Genomic DNA, 10,910 nt, shown 5'->3' with positions numbered 1-10,910 from the left:
TGGACCTTGAACATTTATTTTTTACTTTGTTTTTGCAAAAGCAGTATCATTTATTTTAACACTCCACAAATCACACATAGAAAACTAAACAAAATTAAGAAATAACCTCCAAAATAGTTAGTCAGTTTAAAAGAAAAATCAGTCCAATCAATTATTTCATTTAAGATGCTTGCCTTTGCCGCCCCCCATTCCTGTCCCTGCTCAGCCGCAGCCAGTTTCTCACGGTCATCTCTACGTCAGCCTCGGTGGAATTTTGTTGGGCAGGATTTCTTAACACAGCACCTAAACAAAACAAAAAAATAAAGCAACAGGGGGGGAAATAAGACAGTAGCACAAAAGTCCATATCTTCGTTTGATTGTTTCTATAAAGACAATTCAGAAAAGTCAGAGCATTTAAAAAAAAAAAAAAAAAAAAAAAACTTAAAAGATATTTGGTTGAGAATAGTGTGAGGACAGTATATAAATATCGAGAACAACTGATATAAATACAGACACCACATATGGGTTGAATAGTGACAGAATGTTGCTTCAACACATTGTAGGACTTACTCAGGAGTACCTGATGAATAGGCTGTGATTTAAGGCCTGTCTTCAGAGAGAGAGAGAGAGAGAGAGAGAGAGAGAGAGAGAGAGAGAGAGAGCCTCTAGCCTACCATAACACAAGAGTAAGAAGTACAGACACATAAAACACATCATACACTAAAATATGTCTTACTTTGAGGGGTCCTGTGTGGAAGGCCTGGACGGGATAGAGGGGGTTTCACGACACTGCGGCATGTTTGGGTTCACAGACACTTGAAACACAAAGATTAAAAAGGTTAAAACAAAGATTAATGATTCTTTCAGGTAATCCGTGTCAGATCATATCGGGATTCAGTCAGAATGACCGTATGAATGAGGGCAGCCTTTTTGCACTCTGCACAGCCTAGACCAAAGAACCGGCATCAACTGTGTGTGTGTGAGAGAGAGAGAGAGAGAGAGAGAGAGAGAGAGAGAGAGAGAGAGAGAGAGAGAGAGAGAGAGAGACTTTTCTTCCTACCCTTAAAACCGAAACAGGCAGCCAGCTACTCTAGTGACTACCAAGTACAATCTCTGTCTCAGCCTAGTTGTAGAAACATTGTCTTTAATCTAAAGATACCTGCTAGCTAGCCACCATGCTCTCGGGTCAAACTAACTTGACTGTATGTAGTTTTAGACTAAGACAGCTAGTCTGATTGCAGGAGAACAGACTAGATGACTAGACTGGACTGGTCATGTAACCGCACTGTGAGTGTGTGACAGCTTTAATTGCTTACAAAGTTGTTTTAGAGACTCTGTTCTGTGTCTGCGTGTTAATTAACTTACATTCAGGAGAGCACATCCCTTCATCACGGGGTGTGTCTTGCTGCCAATTATCTTGTGGCACTAGGAAATACAGAAAAAGGCCTGTTACACAAAGAACAGCATCACCCAGGTCCAACTAACAGAGCTAAACGAGTGACCCCACAGCAGTGGTTCTCAAACAGTCAGGAAAGCCTTCAGTCCTCCAGTCCCTCTTCTTGAATATTAACTGCGGTCTCTTGGAAAGACAGAAAACCTTGGCTTACTGATCACACTAATATAAACTCAAAAATCATATCTGGAACATCAAACTATGGTATGCGCTGTGGACCTGTGCAGTACACTGTGTCTGCTTGAGTTTAGGGACCTGATGCATTTTACTATAGAGGGGTGACTTACCTTCACTATACAATGATGTGGGATGGGCTGGAGGAGTTAAACGAGGGGTGGGAGGGTGGGCCAGCTTTCTTCTTACTGACACTTAAAGAAGATTAAAAAAGGTTACAACAGAAAGATGTCCAATATAGTGCTCAAAAGTCGACAATTGGGAATTTACATCATTAAAAGAAGTCTTTGAGAAGTATTTAGTTGTCTTTGAGGTTAATTAAAACACATACTTACTGTACAAAGGCAAAGACGCTGTGTAAAATGGCTCTGAAAAGAACCTTTGGGGTGTATGTAGCTCCTGTTGATAAAAATTAGAAACATGAAACGGAGTCAAATATATTGCAAATGCCTTTGTGAATTAATATGCACTCAGTTTTAATTTATCTTTATTGACTAAAACAGTAATGTTAAGAACATGGCAAATCAGAACTGTAGGATGACTTCTAGATTGATCACTTACAAAAATCAGATGGAAATCGATCACTGAAAAAACAGAAAAGACAATTATTCTATTTTGTTTAAGTTACAAAGGTTAATAAAGGCTCTATTTTATGAATAGGTGTGTGTCTGTCCAAAAAAATGATATCTATGAAAAGTTTCAGTCTGGTTTCAGGCCGCACCATAGCACTGAAACTGCGCTCGTTAAAATCACAAATGATTTACTTTTAGCCTTTGACCAAGGCTGTATCTCAATACTAGTTTTACTTGATCTTAGTGCTGCATTCGATACTATAGATCACACAATACTCTTAGATCGACTACAAAATTATACTGGTGTTCAAGGACAAGCATTAAGCTGGTTCAGATCATACTTATCTGACCGCTACCATTTTGTCTATTTAAATAGAGAAAAATCGATCATAACTCCAGTAAACTATGGAGTGCCGCAGGGATCTGTGTTAGGCCCTCTATTATTCTCAGTATATATGATGCCACTTGGAAATATTATAAGGAAACATGGAATTAGTTTCCATTGTTATGCTGATGACACTCAAATATATATTTCATCACGGCCAGATGAAAACGCTAAATTATCCAAATTGACAGTGTGTTAAAGATATAAAAGATTGGATGACGCGTAATTTTCTTTTATTAAATCCAGACAAAACAGAGGTACTACTTATCGGTTCAAAAAACCGCCCACAAAACCTCTCGCAATACAACTTTAACATCGTAGGATGTCCTGTTACTTTATCCTCTACAGTAAAAGACCTGGGTGTTATACTTGATTGCAACCTGTCTTTCGAAAATCATATTTCATGTGTTACAAAAACCGTCTTTTTCCACCTTAGAAACATTGCTAAGCTGCGTAATATGCTATCAGTTTCTGATGCAGAAAAGTTAGTTCATGCATTCATGACCTCGAGACTAGATTACTGTAATGCTTTATTAGCTGGTTGTCCTGCATCCTCAATTAACAAGCTACAGTTAGTCCAGAATGCCGCCGCTAGAGTTCTTACTAGATCAAGAAAATATGATCATATAACACCGATTTTATCATCACTGCATTGGTTACCTATAAAGTTCCGTATTAATTACAAGGAATTGCTACTGACTTATAAAGCCCTAAACGGCTTAGCTCCAGTCTATTTAACGGATCTTCTATCACCCTATAATCCATCGCGCTCTTTAAGATCACTTAATTCAAGGCTTTTGGTCATACCTAGGATATCCAGATCCACCAAAGGAGGGAGAGCATTTTCACATTTAGCTCCAAAACTCTGGAATAGCCTTCCTGATAGTGTTCGTTGCTCAGACTCGCTCTCCCAGTTTAAAACTAGATTAAAGTCGCATCTCTTCAGCCAGGCATTCATATAATATTTTTAATCTTACAGTTCAAATTACAATCCGGCCTCTAGTTAATAAACGCCAGAGGAGAACTGGCCCCCGACTGAGCCTGGGTTCTCCCAAGGTTTTTTTTCTCCATTGGGTCACCTGATGGAGTTTTAGGACACCATTAGGTCACTTGATGGAGTTTTTCGGTTCCTTGCCACTGTTGCCTTTGGCTTGCTCAGTTGGGGATATTCTGGGGATATTTAATTTGATTTTATCAATCAATAAATTCCACTAGAAACAAACCTTGTTGTATTATTTTAATTTAATACTGTGAAGCTGCTTTGATACAATCTGTATTGTGAAAAGCGCTATACAAATATACTTGACTTGACTTGACATCTGAAATGTCATTGAAAGCATGGTCCCTCTAGTAAATCATTGCCATTTACACCCCTGGTTGTGAGTAAAAACCTAAATGAGTGTATGGACATTATGGATGGGGTAGAGTATATAGAGAGGAAATAGAAATCATATATCAAAGGTGGTGCTGAATATGGCAATAGAGAAGCCAATGGAGGACAGTCACCTGTTATCAGTTAATAATGTACAGTAGGGGGCGGTACATGCTACTTTCACTTGGTCGTATTCACCCAAGACAAACGAAGGAGAAAGGCATAAAGTCAGTCTTCTTACACACGTGGTTGGCGGAACCAAGCACACGTGTGTAGATGTAGCCATGGAATAGGTTTATAATCAGGTAAGGAGTGTATTATTGTCGGTTTGGCAAAGAGTTATTTTACTAATCGGTATCGATTATATTGATACTGCTGTCTAATTCTGTTTTAAAAGTGCACCGTATTTAAGCTTCCGTGTCTGTGTGTGACTGTTGGAGCTACGCTGCGGTGCAAAAGTATCTCTCTTTCTTTATCGTTTGGGCTTTATCTTACTGCTGGTTCTGCCCTTGTGAAAAGAGAAACAGAATATTATATGTTCTGAATATTAACTTGAGATATAAGCTTTTGTGTTGCTTAAACTTTTCACTCATGTTTTGTTTCCATTCTTTTCATGCGTAACAGCAGCTGGAAGAACAAATCAATGGACAAGAAGAGAAACCGTGACGTGATGTTTTGTGATAAATGATGTATTTTATTTATTTGCATATTTTTACAATATAAATCATAGTCCCAACATTCATTCATTTTTGTAGCTTATTCAGTCAGTATGAAGCCGAGCTTTTTAGCAGCATACAATATTGGCCTAATTGTTTTTATTTTTATTTTTATGGTATTAAAGTGTATTTTAAAAGCAAAATAAAAACAAATACTAAAACGCTACCACTGGAAGTGTCATGATTGCACAATGGAATAGCTGTGAATAATTATTAAAAGATAAATGCAGCCAATTATAGTGATCAAATTTTCATTAACCATTAACACGTTTGATGCATTTAAGAGACTGGGGCTAGTTGTCACAAGAGCTACAGTCTCAGTAACTAGGCTAGTTTTACCTGGCAGTGGTTTTTGTATCTTAGTTTTAAACGCCATTAAAATTCTAATTTATTTTTGCTGTAGGCATTGGGCAAATACAATAAAACCATATTGAATTTAACATCTTGGGACAAAGGAATTTTTCATAAATGTTAGTGCAAGTTGTCACATGTGCTTTATATGTTGTAATTTTATAGTTTAGGAACTTAGAATATTTGTTGGTTTAATGTCTTGTGCGTTTAAATTTAGCTGAAAAGCTAATATTAGTTTAATGGCAGGTACCTCTGTGATAGTATAATGTGTATAGTGTGATGTGATAACCCACTACTGGGGCATTGTTTCACTGAAGGGCAATATATGTTCAACGAACAGTTTCACAAGTCTCCTCAGGTGTACGTAGTTGTACAGTCAGACGGTAAGGTTTCACTGACTGTGTCCCACCATATATATATTTGAAGTCCGGCTCTCCTGCATCCTTCGGCCAGATCAGACGGAATTGTCGCAGCACCGTGACCAGGATGAGGAAGAGCTCCATGCGAGCAAGATTTTCTCCTAAACACACACGAGATCCTAGGAAATAGAAAAGTGAATGTACATAATACAAACGCACAGTTTGTTCACATTCTACTACAAAAATGTGCTTTCTATTTGATCAATGTATTGTTTTGATCATACCAATCACCCTGTCTGTATAGTGTGTAATTAAACAGCTCAGGGACACTTCTGTCTGGATTACATATAAATAAGATAAATGAGTCTACATTAAAATATCTCTTTACAATGTCTAATAAAACATGCACACCATACCAGCAGAAAAGGGCATGAATGCATCAGGCTTCACAAATTCCCCCTTTTCATTCAAGAAGTTTTGAGGGTTGAATTCATGTGGAAACTTCCACTGACTTTCCTCTCTGAGAGCAGATGACAGATAGGGGATGATAATTGTCCCCTGTAAGAGCAGATGTTTTTAACAAGATTAGCAAACCTCCCTTTTATAGTGAAGATGCTGTTTAGGAGTTGCAGTAATAACAGTTTGGGTGATGGATTGTTTTGATAAGATTAAATAATGGATATATGTTCTATACTCTTTCTTCTATACCAGTTCTATGTGCCATATTAACTCTACACCTTTGATGTAAAGAACCATTTGTTGCCACACAGTAATTATAGTAAACGCCACCTTTGGGATGCTGTAGCCCTGGAGTTGAGTGTCGGTTCTGGCAGTGTGAAACATACTGAGAGGAACAACGTCACCAACACGCTGACCCTCATGAATCACTGCTTGAACGAAAGGCATGGCGTTTCTGTCCTCATATGTGACATGTTCACGAGCACCAAGGACTTCATCAATCTCCCGCTGACATTGCTCTGAAGATGTATAAATAGATATTAAAACAAAGACACAAATAGACATTGAAAGACTGAATTCTACAAACAAAAAAATCACAAAAATAAAAATGAATTATATCATTCTAGAATCTTGTTTTGCTGCATATTATTCTTTAATGCAAAATCCATAAAGAAATCTGAAACCCAGCCCACCTCATTTTTAGAAACAGAAATTTGCAATAAAACACACACACACACACACACACACACATTCTTGAATATGTAGTTTACGGGGACTCTCCATAGGCCTAATGGTTTTTCCATCCCCTTATTTTATTCTATATTCTAATGGTTTTTCTATCCCCTAATACTAATAGCCTACCCCTAAACCCCATCACAGAAAACGTTATGCATTTTTACACACACACACACACACACATATATATATATATATAAAAACATAAATTAGTATGATTAATAAGCTGTTTTCCTCATGGGGACCAAAAAATGTCCCCACAAGGACAAGGAATTAAGACATTGCCATCTTTGTGGGGATATTTTGTCCCCATAACGTAGGGTTCACCTAAACCACACACACAGAGCTATCATTTTGGGGGAAAAAATATAAAATGTATGAATATTCCAATTTTTTATGACTAATCTTTAGACAAATAAAATATATCAAAATGACATGGATTTATTCATGGCAATTCACCAACATGTATCATTTATATTTCTGACCTGGATACAATTTTGCCATGTAGCCTAGATAATTTACTTTTGACATGCAAAAGTTTTTAACATAAAAACTCTCAATTAGACACATCTTATCCACATTACTTACCCTGAATATGAGTGTGCGTCATCAGATAGAGTGTTAAAGTTCGGAGTGTGTTAGAGGTTGTGTCAGTTCCAGCCACAAACAGGTCAAACAGCAAAGTGATCATTTGTGAGTCATCAAAGGTTGTGCGTTTATCTTCTCTCTGAAAATAAAATGATCTACTCACAAACCATTTTAAATCAACGAATATCAGGGGTGTAACGATACACAAAACTGACGGTTCGGTACCCACGGTTTTTTATGTCTTGGTTCGGTTCGTTGGGGTGTTTTTTTATTTTTTTATTCAACAGTGGTTGAACAAATTGTGCCTTTTGTCTTTAAATTAATTCAATTACAATTAAAAGTTTCGCAAAGATTAAAAAAATAAATAAATCTGCTAAATGCTGTAAACTATATAGATCCCGCACATAACATTAAAGGTAACAACAGAGCCTAGACTTTTAGCCTAAATTCAGATGCTATTTATTTTTATATATAATAATCAACAGTTACTGCAAAAACTGCCTTTGTGCAGTTTACATGTTTTCATACAAAGTTGTTGAGTGTTGATGAAAACATGTAAACTGCACAAAGGCAGTTTTTGGATTAACTAGCCTACTTTAATTCGTTATTGAAATATAATAATAATTTACACAGTTGCTGTCATTTTCATGACAGATATTTTAAACATAGCCTACATTAAGTAATCAAGATATCATTAACAGGTTAAGTCAAATATAATATATAGGCTAATATAGCGCTTTTATTTAGTGCAAGAGTTAATTTTTCTAGGAACCAGCAAGCTGTGGACACTGAATTCCTGAGGTAAGTAATGCTGTGACAAACTAGTCTTTCCGCTGCTGAAACACTGATTGAGCGATTACACGAGTTATGATGACTTTCAGTAAGTATATACTGTATCTTTCAACATACTTTCAGGTGTCCATTCATGTTTATTCTGTAACTGAGGAAGAGAATCGCGTTGACTCGCGCTCCGCGCTCAGCGCGCTGCCGCTTTAAATGAGGAGCTAGTACAATGATCTGAAAGGCCAAATCAAACAGCGCCAAAACGACATTTATTGCTTGAATTTCGTGATCAAATAGACAGAATTTGAAAGATTACACCTTGCTTATTATCGAAAGTAACAAAACACGGAGCTTGCTATTATATGGTGTTAATGGTGGTTAGGCTACAACCATATGGCTACAACGCTGTAGCAGGGCAGGGGGAGGGGCGTTTTCGGTACGCCATGAGAGAGTATCGCGATACACATCGTAGGTGGTGTATCGCGGTTTTTTGGTTCGGTTTGAATATCGTTACACCCCTAACGAATATTAAACTCATATGCTGCTAAAAAAAAAAACTAAAAAAAAACATAACACACACAAACCATTATAAGTATTACCTTCTCCATCTCCTCAGTCAATCACGTCTCTTGGCTCCCCGGTAACATGTGACTTCCTGTGCTCATCCACAACTTTAAGAATATGTTTTCTGATTGTCTCAAAATAGTGAAAAGCTTTCCAGAATGGCAGTGGAAAAATCCTTAACACTGGGGCTATTTCATAGAACTGCAATTCAGAATAAAAGCTTTTTTATATATATAAATGCCAAGTCACCGTTATTTATATGGCGCTTTATACAATAAAGATTGTTTCAAAGCAGCTTTAAACAGAAAAATCTTACAATCTATGTACAATGTACAATTTATTTTAGTGGTGGCTATTTACACTAAGTGAAAACAAACACTATAAATAAAACAGTAGAGAATAAATAGCAGCTTGCTTACACAAAGTGCAAATATTACTAATATGCCTATTGCCTATATCTGTCCAATGGGGGGCGGAGTTTGTGAAAATAGCCTTTAACAACAAGGTTGGCTATTTTCATGTAATTAGATGCTGCCTTTATTTTTCGTTGTATTTACCATTGCCCATGGTCCAATGACAATCTTTGTAAGTTTTTCCATAGTTGTGATCAATGTCTGGAAATATTCATCCTGATAATTGAAACGTGACCCAAAAATGATTGAGGCAATGATGTTTGAAGCAGCTCGGTGGTACAGATGTTGAGGGTCAATTGACTTTCCTGGTAGAGTTGTAGAGATATAAAGACAAGAAATGTTTTCCATTCATGAATTTGAATTTTCTTTGGCAATTTTGAGATTTTAAAAATGTCTATATTCAAATATAGGACACTGAACACGCGATTAAATGTGTTACGTTAATATAAGGTGACAGGTGAGGAGGCGGTATATACCAGCAGATTCCTCCAGTTGTGCGCAGATATATTTGACTTCTTCCAGAATCCTCTGCTCCATACTTCTCTTTCCAAGGCCAAAGTTCCTCAGTGTGGTCAGAGCAAAGCGCCGATGTTCCCGCCAGCTGTCTCCATAATCTGCCATGATCACCCCTAAACACACAAAATGATCAGGGAACACTCTAAGCCCAGCAGAGAGAATTTTGCAGTGCAATGCACTTGGCTGTGTTATGTGCGTAGTATATGATTTGCTGCTTGAGTACTCTAGTATTTGTTGTGTATGCTGCATTACCTTTGCTCCTTGTTACATGACTGACCATCATGTTCTCTGGTCTACCAGCAAACTCCGCCGCTTTTGTGATCAGTGCCTCCCTGATCATTTTCTGTCCTGTCAACACCACTGCTGGCTGTCTACCAATGTTCAGTGCGTAGATTGATCCATAGCGCTGAGCAAACTGTACAAAAACATACAAGTTGAAGACCACAAACTCAGAGCAGCATGTTATGTAATTGCTGTGTCATGCTGTATGAATGAAGTCTGATTTATTTTCATAACTTTTCATAAGGGTATGTTTACAGGACAACTATATGCTTAAAACGGAGAAGTTTTTCCTTTGAGTTTTCCACGACCATTGGCAAAACGATCCCCATTCACACGGATCCGTGAAAACAACTAAAAACGCTGTAGCCTATTCTGCTGCCAGGCCATTAGATTTTATTTTATTTCATTTTTTTAATGAATGCCAGTAACATACAAATAATAAACATGACAATAATCCAACATATAGGCTAGTGTAAAAAATATTAACCGGAGAACTCAAAGGAAAAACTTCTCCTTTTTAAGCATATTGTTGTTGTCGTGTAAACGTACCCTTAGTTTGATGTATTTAGTATTTTTAATGCAGCAGTCTCCTGTTTGAGACTGATGTGCTTACCTTGTCAAAGTCCTTTAACGGGTTTATGCGGTCAAATTGTAGCAAGTTTCCAAAAAATGGAATAGGAGTGGGTCCAGGGGGGAAGTTTTTAGGTCGCCGAATTCTGAACTGCAAGAAGAGAAGAAAGGCTCCGAGACACAACAGAACCAGTGCGGTCAACATGTTTACTGATGTACTGGACAGCCCATCTGAAACCTGCTATTTAATGCAAATAGAGAACTGATACGCATGCACACAAAACTACTTCTTTCAACTCTGCTGAACTCTTAGAACTTTGCTGAACTGGAGTCGGGAAACATAGACTATAGGTGAAAAGTTAAACTATGATGCAGCAGTAACCAGTTCTTTTTTAGGTTTCGATAGCCAAAATATTCTAGTGACCAAACCCAAGTTGAATTTTCTATTTACTGTAGTTTCTTTAAAATGTATGAAGAAAACATGTTTGTTTTGTGTATTATTAGGTGGTGCATAAAGTCTATGATCACATGTGCTCTTAGAAATGCACAACAGAGCTTAAACTAGATTGTCTTTCTGTAGTAGCCATAAATGAAATTATGCTTATTTGTATCTTTCCATTTTTATCCAGTGACTCACCG

General features: G+C 37.3%; 1 pseudogene across 1 annotated transcript; it reads right to left on the bottom strand.

Moving 5' to 3' along the window:
- Positions 1-4,606: 4,606 nt before the first annotated feature.
- LOC311287575 (cytochrome P450 2J4-like) lies at positions 4,607-10,511 on the bottom strand (annotated as a pseudogene). Its single transcript, XR_014630274.1, has 9 exons — positions 10,315-10,511; positions 9,672-9,834; positions 9,380-9,532; positions 9,048-9,208; positions 8,526-8,691; positions 7,144-7,282; positions 6,151-6,338; positions 5,778-5,919; positions 4,607-5,540 (listed from the first exon to the last, which is right to left on the bottom strand). The product of XR_014630274.1 is annotated as a cytochrome P450 2J4-like (transcript).
- Between the last annotated feature and the right edge of the window lie 399 nt (positions 10,512-10,910).

This window comes from Rutilus rutilus, assembly GCF_951802725.1.
Source record: "Rutilus rutilus genome assembly, chromosome: 3".
Lineage (NCBI taxonomy): Eukaryota > Metazoa > Chordata > Actinopteri > Cypriniformes > Leuciscidae > Rutilus > Rutilus rutilus.
The sequence above is the reverse complement of the archived record's forward strand: the minus strand, read 5'-3'. Positions and strand labels throughout refer to the sequence as shown.